The sequence below is a fragment of the Petromyzon marinus genome, assembly GCF_048934315.1.
Source record: "Petromyzon marinus isolate PM22_M1 ecotype Great Lakes invasive population chromosome 84 unlocalized genomic scaffold, UKy_Petmar_22M1.pri1.0 chr84_unloc.4, whole genome shotgun sequence".
Classification (NCBI taxonomy): domain Eukaryota; kingdom Metazoa; phylum Chordata; class Hyperoartia; order Petromyzontiformes; family Petromyzontidae; genus Petromyzon; species Petromyzon marinus.
Window position 1 is genome coordinate 985,513 of NW_027422641.1, and position 10,380 is coordinate 995,892.

At 47.6% G+C, this 10,380-nt stretch overlaps 1 long non-coding RNA gene across 1 annotated transcript; it reads right to left on the reverse strand.

Annotated features, from left to right (window-relative positions):
* Positions 1-264: 264 nt before the first annotated feature.
* LOC142908499 (uncharacterized) lies at positions 265-5,064 on the reverse strand. Its single transcript, XR_012931816.1, has 3 exons — positions 4,963-5,064; positions 2,397-2,489; positions 265-350 (listed from the first exon to the last, which is right to left on the reverse strand). It is a non-coding gene; the product is annotated as an uncharacterized LOC142908499 (long non-coding RNA).
* Positions 5,065-10,380: the final 5,316 nt, after the last annotated feature.

Consider the following 10,380-nt stretch of genomic DNA (forward strand, 5'->3'; position numbering starts at 1 on the left):
TGCACGGTACGTAGCCAACCGTGCTAATCGGAGGTGCAGGGGAAGGGCAACAAAGTAAGCACAAAAAGTAGTTCTAAAAAAATGAGTTGTCAATCTAGATGTAAAAGTGCACAGCTCCAGTGGCTTCTAATATCAGAAGGAAGAGCGTTCGAGACGGCCACAGAAGCGCTTCTGAAAGTGCGATGCAGCGACCGCCTTTGTTCGATGGTTCGACAAAATTCGCTGTGGGAATGTGATGTGGCCAACACCATGCACGCGGCCACCTTTGTCTCTCCAAATTGCTGATGTTTATTATAGACACTGCACCAGGTACTCTTTAGAGGGTGAGTCGACCGAGGGAAGGTTCAGGACTGGGTCACACAGACACACACACAGAAAAAGATGCCCTATGTCAAATCCAGAGGCTTCTAAGAAAATGGAGGTGTAAGACGGACACAGCTATTACATGGATGAAGGTGTAATACAGATATTTGTGTTAAGGTGGTGCTGCTCACCTGAAAACAATAACAAAAATCCCACCACTCATTCATCTGTTTAATCTTTGATTGGAAAACGCTGGGCGAGACCTGCGACATTCGAGTGAGCTCACCTACTCGCTCACAAACACAACACTCAACCCAGTCAATCAACATGTTACACACCCTAAATATGACCCGCCTTGTCCTCGGGAAGACCTGCAACATGCTACTGAGCTCACCTCTTCACTCACCTACTCACCCACTATTGCTATGTCATCCACACACCCACACACTCGCTTATCTTAACAGACCTCAATAATTGACATTTAGCTCCTGAAGATATTGCTACATGCAATAAAACGCGAGTGTGTGAGTGATTGAGTGATTGATTGAATGTGTAAGTGAGCGTCTGGTTGCGTGAATGAGTGAGCATGTGAGTGCGTGTGTGAGTGTGTAAGGTGAACGGTAGTGTATCGGCGAATGTGCTGTGCTACAAATCTGGTGATCCGAGTTCAAATCTCGTTCACCAGTCTATGGGTCTCTGTGTAAGTCTTTACCTCTCTGTAAGTCTATGGGTCTCTGTGTAAGTCTATACCTCTCTGTAAGTCTATGCGTCTCTGTGAGTCTACGGGTCTGGTAAGTTTACTGGTCTCTGTGTGAGTCCATGGGTCTCAATGTGAGTTCATGGGTATCTGTTATCATCATCTGTGTTTGAATGAGTCGATGGCTCTGTGTGATTGACTCCAAGTCTCTCTGTTCGAGTGAGTTTGTGGCTTTCTGTGCGAGTCTATGTCTACGTGACTTTACCGAAATAACCAAAGAGTAATTCCTGCAGTCACGAAAGTGCCAAATCAAGTTGGAGACTATGTCTCTCTGTGTAAGTGAGTACAACATATCCTTGCTTAACGCGGGGGTTGCGTTGTCGAAAATTGCTGCTTAAAGCTATTTTACGTCAAGCAGAAAACTTTTCTACAAGGAAAAACGGTAAAGGGGGAGACTCCGTTTTAGCACAATATAACTTTTATTATCATTTTTAATTGAGAGTACAGTACACTGTTTTCTATGTTTATTTTAAATGTGTTGTGTATATGTAGAAGATCTATATTATAATCTTTATTTATACTGGAGGAATCTAAAAAGCCCTTTTTCACAGATTTCCAGTTGGGGTGGTACAGAAAGTTACAAGAACAAACGATGCAAAAACACAATCGAAGTGAAAAGTATAGGAAAGGTAAGCAAATCACAAAAAAATAAAAATAAACTATTTTTATCTTACCTAGTAAAGCCCTCTAAGCTATTAGCTTCTATTTCAGAAGCGAACTGGCCACAAATTATAGATGAATGAAGTAGCTTATGACGTGGAAATTTATAGCAGCCAAATAATAATAAAAAAATGTTACATTCATCAATATACATACAAAGGACATGAAATGGAGATATGATGAGTGAAAACTATAAGGGAGTGAGTGAGATGACACTACACACAGATGCTGGAACAAAGGCTGAGGAAGAGGATGACACGCCACGTAACACAGTGCGCACCGGTACAGCAACAGCTCCCAGCAATACAGAACAACGCTGCCAACACCCACACCACTCATAAGAGCAGTCCGTCATGTGCTACTCGAGTTATAGTGGGTGTGGTGTGCGCTAAGCGAAACACATTACATAAAAGACGAGGATGTACTGCATATAGTCCTCTACGTCAGTGAGTCTATGTCTCTCTGTGTGAGTCTGTGCGAGTGACTCTGTGGTTCTCTGTGTGGGTTAATCAATGGTTCTCTGTTTGAGTGAGTCTATGTGTCTCCATGTGAGTGAGTCTATGGCTCTGTGTCAGTGAGACTTTGGCTCTCTGTGTGAATGTACTCTGTGAGTGAGTCTATGGCTCTCTGTGGGAGTAAGTGGGTCTCCATCTTGCTCCCTGCCCAGTGCGTCCACCTGGTTGAGCTGCAGAAGTCTATTGTCCACCGCTCCAGACCGCACAGATATCCGACGTCCACCTCCAGCACAGTTACCAGCAGATTCTTAAACCTGGTAGTGGAAGTAAGGACACAAGAGGGGTAATAGTCAACCACCATTACCACCATCAATACCACCATTACAACCACAAAAATCACCACTATTGTTAACACCACCATCAATATCACCACCTCCACCACAACAATCACTATCAAAATTACAATCACAATACTCTTTGGTTCTTTTGGTAAAGTCACGTAGGTAGAAAAGATAATAGATCACGACGTTTCGATCGCAACACAAGCAACCATCATCAGGTGAAAAAATATAGCGAGAAAGCTGCTGAAACACGAAGTTATATTGGCTTGAGATAAGCTCAGCCCAAGGGTAAGTGGGCGGGGCTAGAGGTAGAATTTGCATGTAAATACAACACCACATCGTGGAAAAGGAAAGCGAGACACAGACACCGAGAGACATCCACACACAGAGAGAGGCACACACAAAGAGACACACGAGAGATGCATATAGAGAAGAACACACCGGCAGAGAGATACCCACACAGACAGATGCAGAGAGAGATATACACAGAGAGAATTACATAATTGCCCATGAATTACTATGGTGTGACAATGCCAATTACCAATGTCAAAGGGAACATCAATGAATGGTAAATGTGGGGTAATATCCCCAGAAGAGCATGTAGACTACATTAAAAAAAATCAGGCAATATAATATCACATATGGGTTCAGTTTAAAGTTTACTTATGACAAATAATACTGAAATAATTGTGCTCCATAGATATTCTTAATGGCCAAGATACATAAACATCACGGAATCACTTAAGCTGACCATTTAAAAATACATTAATTCCAAGATGTTGAGCAAAGGAAATTGTTTGGAAGTTCATCTCACACCAAGTACATGTTACTATAAATCTAAATCTGCATAGTTCTCGACCAGCAAAGTCGCAAACATGTTTTAACACAAGCAAGGAGTTCGGTGTAAAGCTGTTAAGCAAATTAACCACTGCACACGGTTGTAAAGCTCTCTGGCTCAAAGACAGCACTCTACCAAGAGTCACGACGCAGCTGCGCACGCCGCATGACAATAGGCAGAGTGAGTGAATCTAAGTAGACACTGACCCTGTCAAAGGGGATCCCATGTCTAGAGTATTTGTGGCTGGTGCTACACATTTCTAACGTGATTAGCCATTTAGCTGATCTATCATTTGTGGAAAGGTCGCTTCTGGAAAACAGCCACATAGCTCAGTGGGTCTCACCTGGTAAAATAAAAAGTTTATAGAGTTCGTTCTGCCTCAACGCGTGTTTTCATAACGCCATTTGGATATGGCACGATGGATGTATTAGGGAACACGTTTTATAACGCGGATGCTAAGTGGATATAACGCGATTGAGTTAACAGAACCACGTCGCGCGAGTAGGAATGTGCGGTTGTACGGCTGCCTGGGCACAGCGTCACACGAGGCATTGGGATGCTGCTGGATGCTTCCTGATGCTCCCCACGCGCCTCAGTCTTTGTTCAGCCGACACACGCATCTCACGCTGTTATCACGGACTGTGCTTTACCCTGTATTAGTCATTGTAACGAGGGAATTTACACAACGCGGTGTTATTCAGCAACGCAACTACCGCGTTATAGAACACTGCAGTAAATATTGTCGCGGTGTGGAAGGAGCAATGAACGTCATCTTGTGGCATGGAAAGGCATCGCAGCCCTAGCGAGCAGCCAGAGACAAAGCCTGCACGCACGGCAAAGTTGTGATTGACCCGGGGACTATTAGCAAGTGACACGTGTGGACTAATGGATACTCTAAATTACGATGTTGACGTTGGTTATAACGTGCTACAAATATGCTGAACGCACATCGCATTAGCTCTGACTAATAGCGGACTTTTTTTAAAGTTATCGTTTACAATGGTTAATTTGTATATCATGCCAAGTGAGTAATTTGCGTGTGGACCCTGACAGCGGCACTCAATGTCCAACTCTTGCGAATGCTCTCAGGGGATCTTTACCGTGCGCTGCGTTCACTCACTCAGCCCCAATCTCCCTGTCGTGAACTCACCACTCACCCACTCACTCACCTCACCCTTCAACTCACTCACCCTCCTCACCTATTAATTCTCCTCATTAACTCACCCTGCAATCCACTCCCTCACCCCCCCCTCCATCACCCGGCACTCACCGCCTGTCCGTGACCACCTCTCCCGTGCCTACAACCACAAACACCACCACCACCTCTCCCGTGCCTACAACCACAAACACCACCACCACCTCTCCCGTGCCTACAACCACAAACACCACCACCACCTCTCCCGTGCCTACAACCACAAACACCACCACCACCTCTCCCGTGCCTACAACCACAAACACCACCACCACCTCTCCCGTGCCTACAAACACAAACACCACCACCACCTCTCCCGTGCCTACAACCACAAACACCACCACCACCTCTCCCGTGCCTACAACCACAAACACCACCACCACCTCTCCCGTGCCTACAACCACAAACACCACCACCACCTGCTGCTGCTGCTGTCGCGGTCTCCGCATAGCGCCGCGGGCCCAGGGGGAGGCCTCGCGGCCCAAGAGCGGCGCCACGGCTCCCCCCCTCCCGCTCCTGGCCCCTCCCCCTCGTCCCTCCTGGCCCCTCCCCCTCGTCCCTCCTGGCCCCTCCCCCTCGTCCCTCCTGGCCCCTCCCCCTCATCCCTCCTGGCCCCTCCCCCTCGTCTCTCCTGGCCCCTCCCCCTCGTCCCTCCTGGCCCCTCGTCCCTCCTGGCCCCTCCCCTTCGTCTCTCCTCCCGCTCGCGACGTGGAGTGAACTCGGCCCCACCCCCACCGCCCCCCCCACCCTGCGCGCCCCCGCCGCCCATTGCAAGAATGGCGGGAAGCGGTCGCGGGGCCGACCGCGCGCCGCCTCTCGCGTGATTGGCTCGCTTCGCGTCACGTGGGGCAGGCGGAAGAAGAGTATGGGGGAGGAGCTGCGCGATTAGGGGCGGGGCCGTGGAGTCACGTGGTTGGCAATGATTGACAATAAGTGGGGAGGGATGACTGTTACGTCAAAGTTTACGTCACATCCGGTAATGACGTTAATATAAATAACGCTCCTTCGTCACGTGTCTCACACTTGCTTCTGTCCCGCGTGCCGTCAACACTAGCTGAGCATGGCGCTGCTGATCGTTGGCGTTCTGCTCTTGGCCCTGCTTGGGATGGGGATCTTCATTTATCTTCGTTTTACGCTTTCCATCTCAGACTTTCACCGCGAGACCACGACGCTGCAAAGGGAGATGATGGGCCAGCAGAATGTGGAGCTCTGTCAGAAGAACAAGACGCCCCATCTGAAGCTACAGCAGCAGCAGGAGGAGTTGATGGATAACCGAGAGACTCTCCAGAGAGAGAACAGGGGCCTGGTTCAACAGCTTAAAGAGCACCAGTTGGAGCTGGAGTCCACGAGAGTGCCTTGCTGCGAGCGTGCGTCTCTCCGTGCGGATTTTCTCCGAGACTGCAATGCAGCACAGCGGCAAATGTCGCTGCGCTGTAAAAAGGAAGGTCTCCGTAGGTCGCTGCGCATCCACCTGAGGGAGTTGAACTTCCTGAATCCACAGAGAGGGCAGAAGCAGTTTAGGCTGCGCGGGAAGCTGGCGCGTCACGAGGAAAAGTGGCACGGCGAAGAGAAGATGCGCAAAGAGTGCCGGCATCTCAGTAGACAGCTGAAAGAGCTGAAATGCGCCAGTTCTCAAATTTATAAAGATGCCACCACCACCAACGCCACTGCCACCGCCGCTGCCACAGCTGCCACCACCGCCACCAAGCTCAAGAAATGAAGAGATGTATTAATTGGGTCCGAAAATGGCTGAAACGCAAGTCGACCATTTAAAAACATTGGGGCAATTTTGAAAATGACACCGCCCCAATTAAAACATTATTCACAAAGACAAACGTTCCCCGTATAGAATCAAGAGACTATTGGGGCAAGTGCTATTAGCAAGGAGCAGCACCTAAGAAGGCCTCCACAATACAATCACAAGCACAAACACAAAGGTCCCCCATGTAGCCTCAACACACTGTTGGGGAAAGTTGTACAATATATATTTATCTATGTTTAACTTATTTTGCATCACATATAGTCAACCATACCAATGGGAGGTGTTGTTAATGAATAGTACAACTTTTGGATTCCATTACAGAGAATCGTTAGTAAGTTGAACAGTTCATAAGTCTGAATAAAATAGTGTACTGTATTTAAATTCACATACTGGAAGTGTTGTAAAATGTATTACGGTTTAACAAAAATTGGAAGCATTGTTAAAGTCATAACACGGAATATTATACATTTGCAAATAATACTGTAATAAATACTGTATGGTAAACAAAAAATAAAGTTACATAAATAGAAAAAAATATGTTTTTTTGTCACTTACCTTGAGTCTGGATGTGGGCCCGTTTGTCGAGAGGGGGCATAATGAGTCCCCATAACGGCACACGGGGGGGTTGGGGGTGAACGCCCGCAAGCACACACACACACAACAGCGGCAGTCATCCCCCGAATAGCCTAACCAGAATATTGGGGCAAGTGCTGTTAGTCAGCAGCGCCTATGAAGGCTGGAATGTCGCACGAGGAGGTGCGTGGACAGCACCACGCCCGGCTGCCTTTGTCTCCCCAGTGGTGATATTTACACACCACACCAGGCACTTATTTGAGGCTGAGTTGATCGACGGAAAGCCCAGCAACCATTAATATAATCGTTAAAGGTGTTGGTCGTGAGTGGGAATCGAACTGGGATCGGTGGGATGGTAGACAGTGTTCACCATTGCACTATCTCTCTCCACACACACACTCACAGGGGTATATGCGTCCGTGCACACACGCACAACAAAAAGACAATAATCGCCGTTTGCCCCTAAGTGGCAGTAACATCACCACAGCGCTTGTGCGGTGCTTGGTGCATTTTGAGGTCACTTGAAGTGTCGAAGGCTTGCTGGCAGGAAGTCATGAATAGACACAGGTACCATGGGTTGACTTAAGGTGATGACGGGCAGATGCCAAAGTCGTGCTCCCCACTGTGCCAACTTTCAGTGTTTCAGTCGTATAACGCTCTGCTCATTGTTATGAGTGTCGCTCCGCTGCCCTACGCTATTGCTGGAGGGCAACTGCCTCCACCTCCCCAGTAGAGTCTTTGATGAACCTCCTCCACATAGGCCTATCGCGACACTGCTGCTACCAGTCATCAGCAAGTTCAATCAGCTCCACATCCTTCTGTACCACATCAGTCCATCTCTTCTGTAGCCCATGCCACGCCTGTTTAGCATGATCTATCTGCCCAAATTGAAGCTGCTTGGGGATGCGGTGACAGTGTATATAGACTTCATGACCCAGCCAATGGAGCCTGACTTGTCGGAAGGGCCCGCTGATGAGCCTTTGTCCAGATATTTCAGGATATTTCGGCCTCCTCACACAGTCCAGTCTGGTTAAACCCTGGATAGATCGTAGGCAGGCTAGACCGAATGTTTCAAACCATTGCAGATAATCCTATAGAGAGAAATAAGGGAAGGCATAACTGTGGTCCAGAAGACATGAAGGTTTGTATGGAGTAACAGATCAGGTAGCTTCCATACAATGTTACGCAGCTGATGAAAATATAATGCCGCTCGAATGAATCGAAGTGAGACCTCGGCTCCCAAAACAGAGTTGGTCATCAGCACACTGCCCAAGTATGGAAATATCTCCACTGTCTCCACAACTGCCTCAAAATACATGGGGAATTGAGGGAGGGGAACATTTTGATGATGTAAATACCCAGGGAGGTGATTTGTTTTGGTGGGGCTTATGGTAACGGCCCATATTTTAGTAGCATGTTCCGTGTTTAGATGGAGTGTCTCCAACTCCTCCTTAGAGTGGGCAGTAATCACCAGATCATCCGCATTCATAATATGGTTTAACAATAGAGAGCCATACCATGACCGGACTCGTGCATCGATCAGCCTCCCATTATATCTATACCAGATATAAATTCTCCTGGTACATCCATGGAAATCGTCTCATTACTAAGTAGTCAAAGAAATATGTTAAGTCGTGTTGGGGCCAGAGGACATCCATGTCGCACATTACTCACATATTCTATCATCCCTTAACTCCATTATATCGATTTCCCATGAGACACAGCAGTTGTTTTTCTATTGTTTATATATGCTTTTCATTACAGTAACTCTGTGTTTTTATTTAGCTTTTGTTATTTTGGTGATCCAGGTCTCTCTTGCAAATGAGAATCATCCTAGTCTCTTTAGTTTTCGCCTGTTTTAACTAAATAAATTACTACTTACTCACTCCATTATGAACTCACCCACTTCCCTTACTTTATGACTCACATAAATACGTCCTCTCTTTCCTCACGAGTCATATATTGACCTGATAACCCAGGCAATCACCTGATCATTCACTGTGCCAACATCACTCATGCACTATTTCACAATCTCACCAATGACCTACTCATCCCATCACTCACTACCTTACTCACCATCCGCTTTCCTCATTGACCCACTGGTAAAATGGAAATATGCAGTCTAACACTCACGTGTTTAAAGAAGCTCCTTCGCAGGTTAGATTTTCTAGATGATTTATTTGACGATAACGTATTTACAACGCAAAAGTACGACTCACATGAACCTTCCCTCGTACAGTACCCTGCACCTGTTTCCACCCATCAACACTGACACCACTATAACCTTTGCCATCTAAGAGAAAGGAAGTAGAAGACAGTTGAGTCTGCTGGAAGAATGTACCAGGGAAAACTGCTGGAAGCTGCCAGGGCGAGGCTGAGTAGGTAGAAAAGGGGGAGCGAGGCCCACAATTGGGGCGCTAGCTCGGAGACTGAAGGACGACTGCAGGTGGCTGACATCGGGGCTGACTGTTGGATATCTACATGGTGGAAACCATTAAGAAAGACTGTTCGAGATGAATGTAGTGGAAAACACTGGGGCTGCAGATAGCCATACCCTTGTGAAGCGTGTGAGTTGCACTCTCTTCTCAAAAATGGAACCTGCAAAGAAGCTTCTGGTTGCAGTGGTGGGATACAGTCTACAAGTTCAAGAAGGAAGACCCGCCGAAGAGCTCCTGCAGAGGACGAGTCATCAACCCTAAGCGCTCCGGGTTTTTGAGACTCGGCAAATGGCGGGAGTGAGAGCCGGACCCCGTTGGCAGTTCCCGATGGAAGTGGATGCTCCACCAAAGACCCAAGAACCAGCATCGCCGAACAAAGAAAATTGGCGGCAGCTGTTGGACAGGTTGGACCACCTTACCTCAGTGGTGGATCGACTGATAATTTCGATGATGAAGAAAAGAGAAAAGGAAGGAACAGGTAGTGCACGGCTTAAGCCAGATCCATCTCCACCATGGACCGCAATGGCGAGGAGAAAGCGCCATAGGGCAGCAGCCATCGCTTCCCCCCGTCGAGCAGCAGGCGGGAACCAATCAAATGACTCAACCACAACTAGAAGCTGTTCAACAAACCTTAACCACCATGCAGAAAAATACGGGAGGCGATTGGATTGCATTCATCAAAAGATTTGAAGCAGCTGTCAGAGTCAGCCGATTGATTGACGACTAAGTGCTACGATTGCTGCCTACGGTGTTGGATGACAGAGCACTATTGGCCTTCTTTATGATCCCGGAAAATCAACCTGCCACAACCCAACACGGTTGTCAAGGGATGGCCGATGTTTTCTGTCCTGCGTCCAGCACAAGGCAGCAATGTTCGGCCTGGAGAAGAGGAGAGAGCGAGCCACTGATGGCTTATAGAAGTACCTTGCAAGCGGTTGCAGATGTGGCATTTTCAACGATGGACATGACGACCTGAAACGTGCTAGTGGTGGAGCGGCTACAAACTCTTCTCTATCAAAGTGGCATTACATTGCCGATTGTGCCAGAGAGGGAGCAAACTT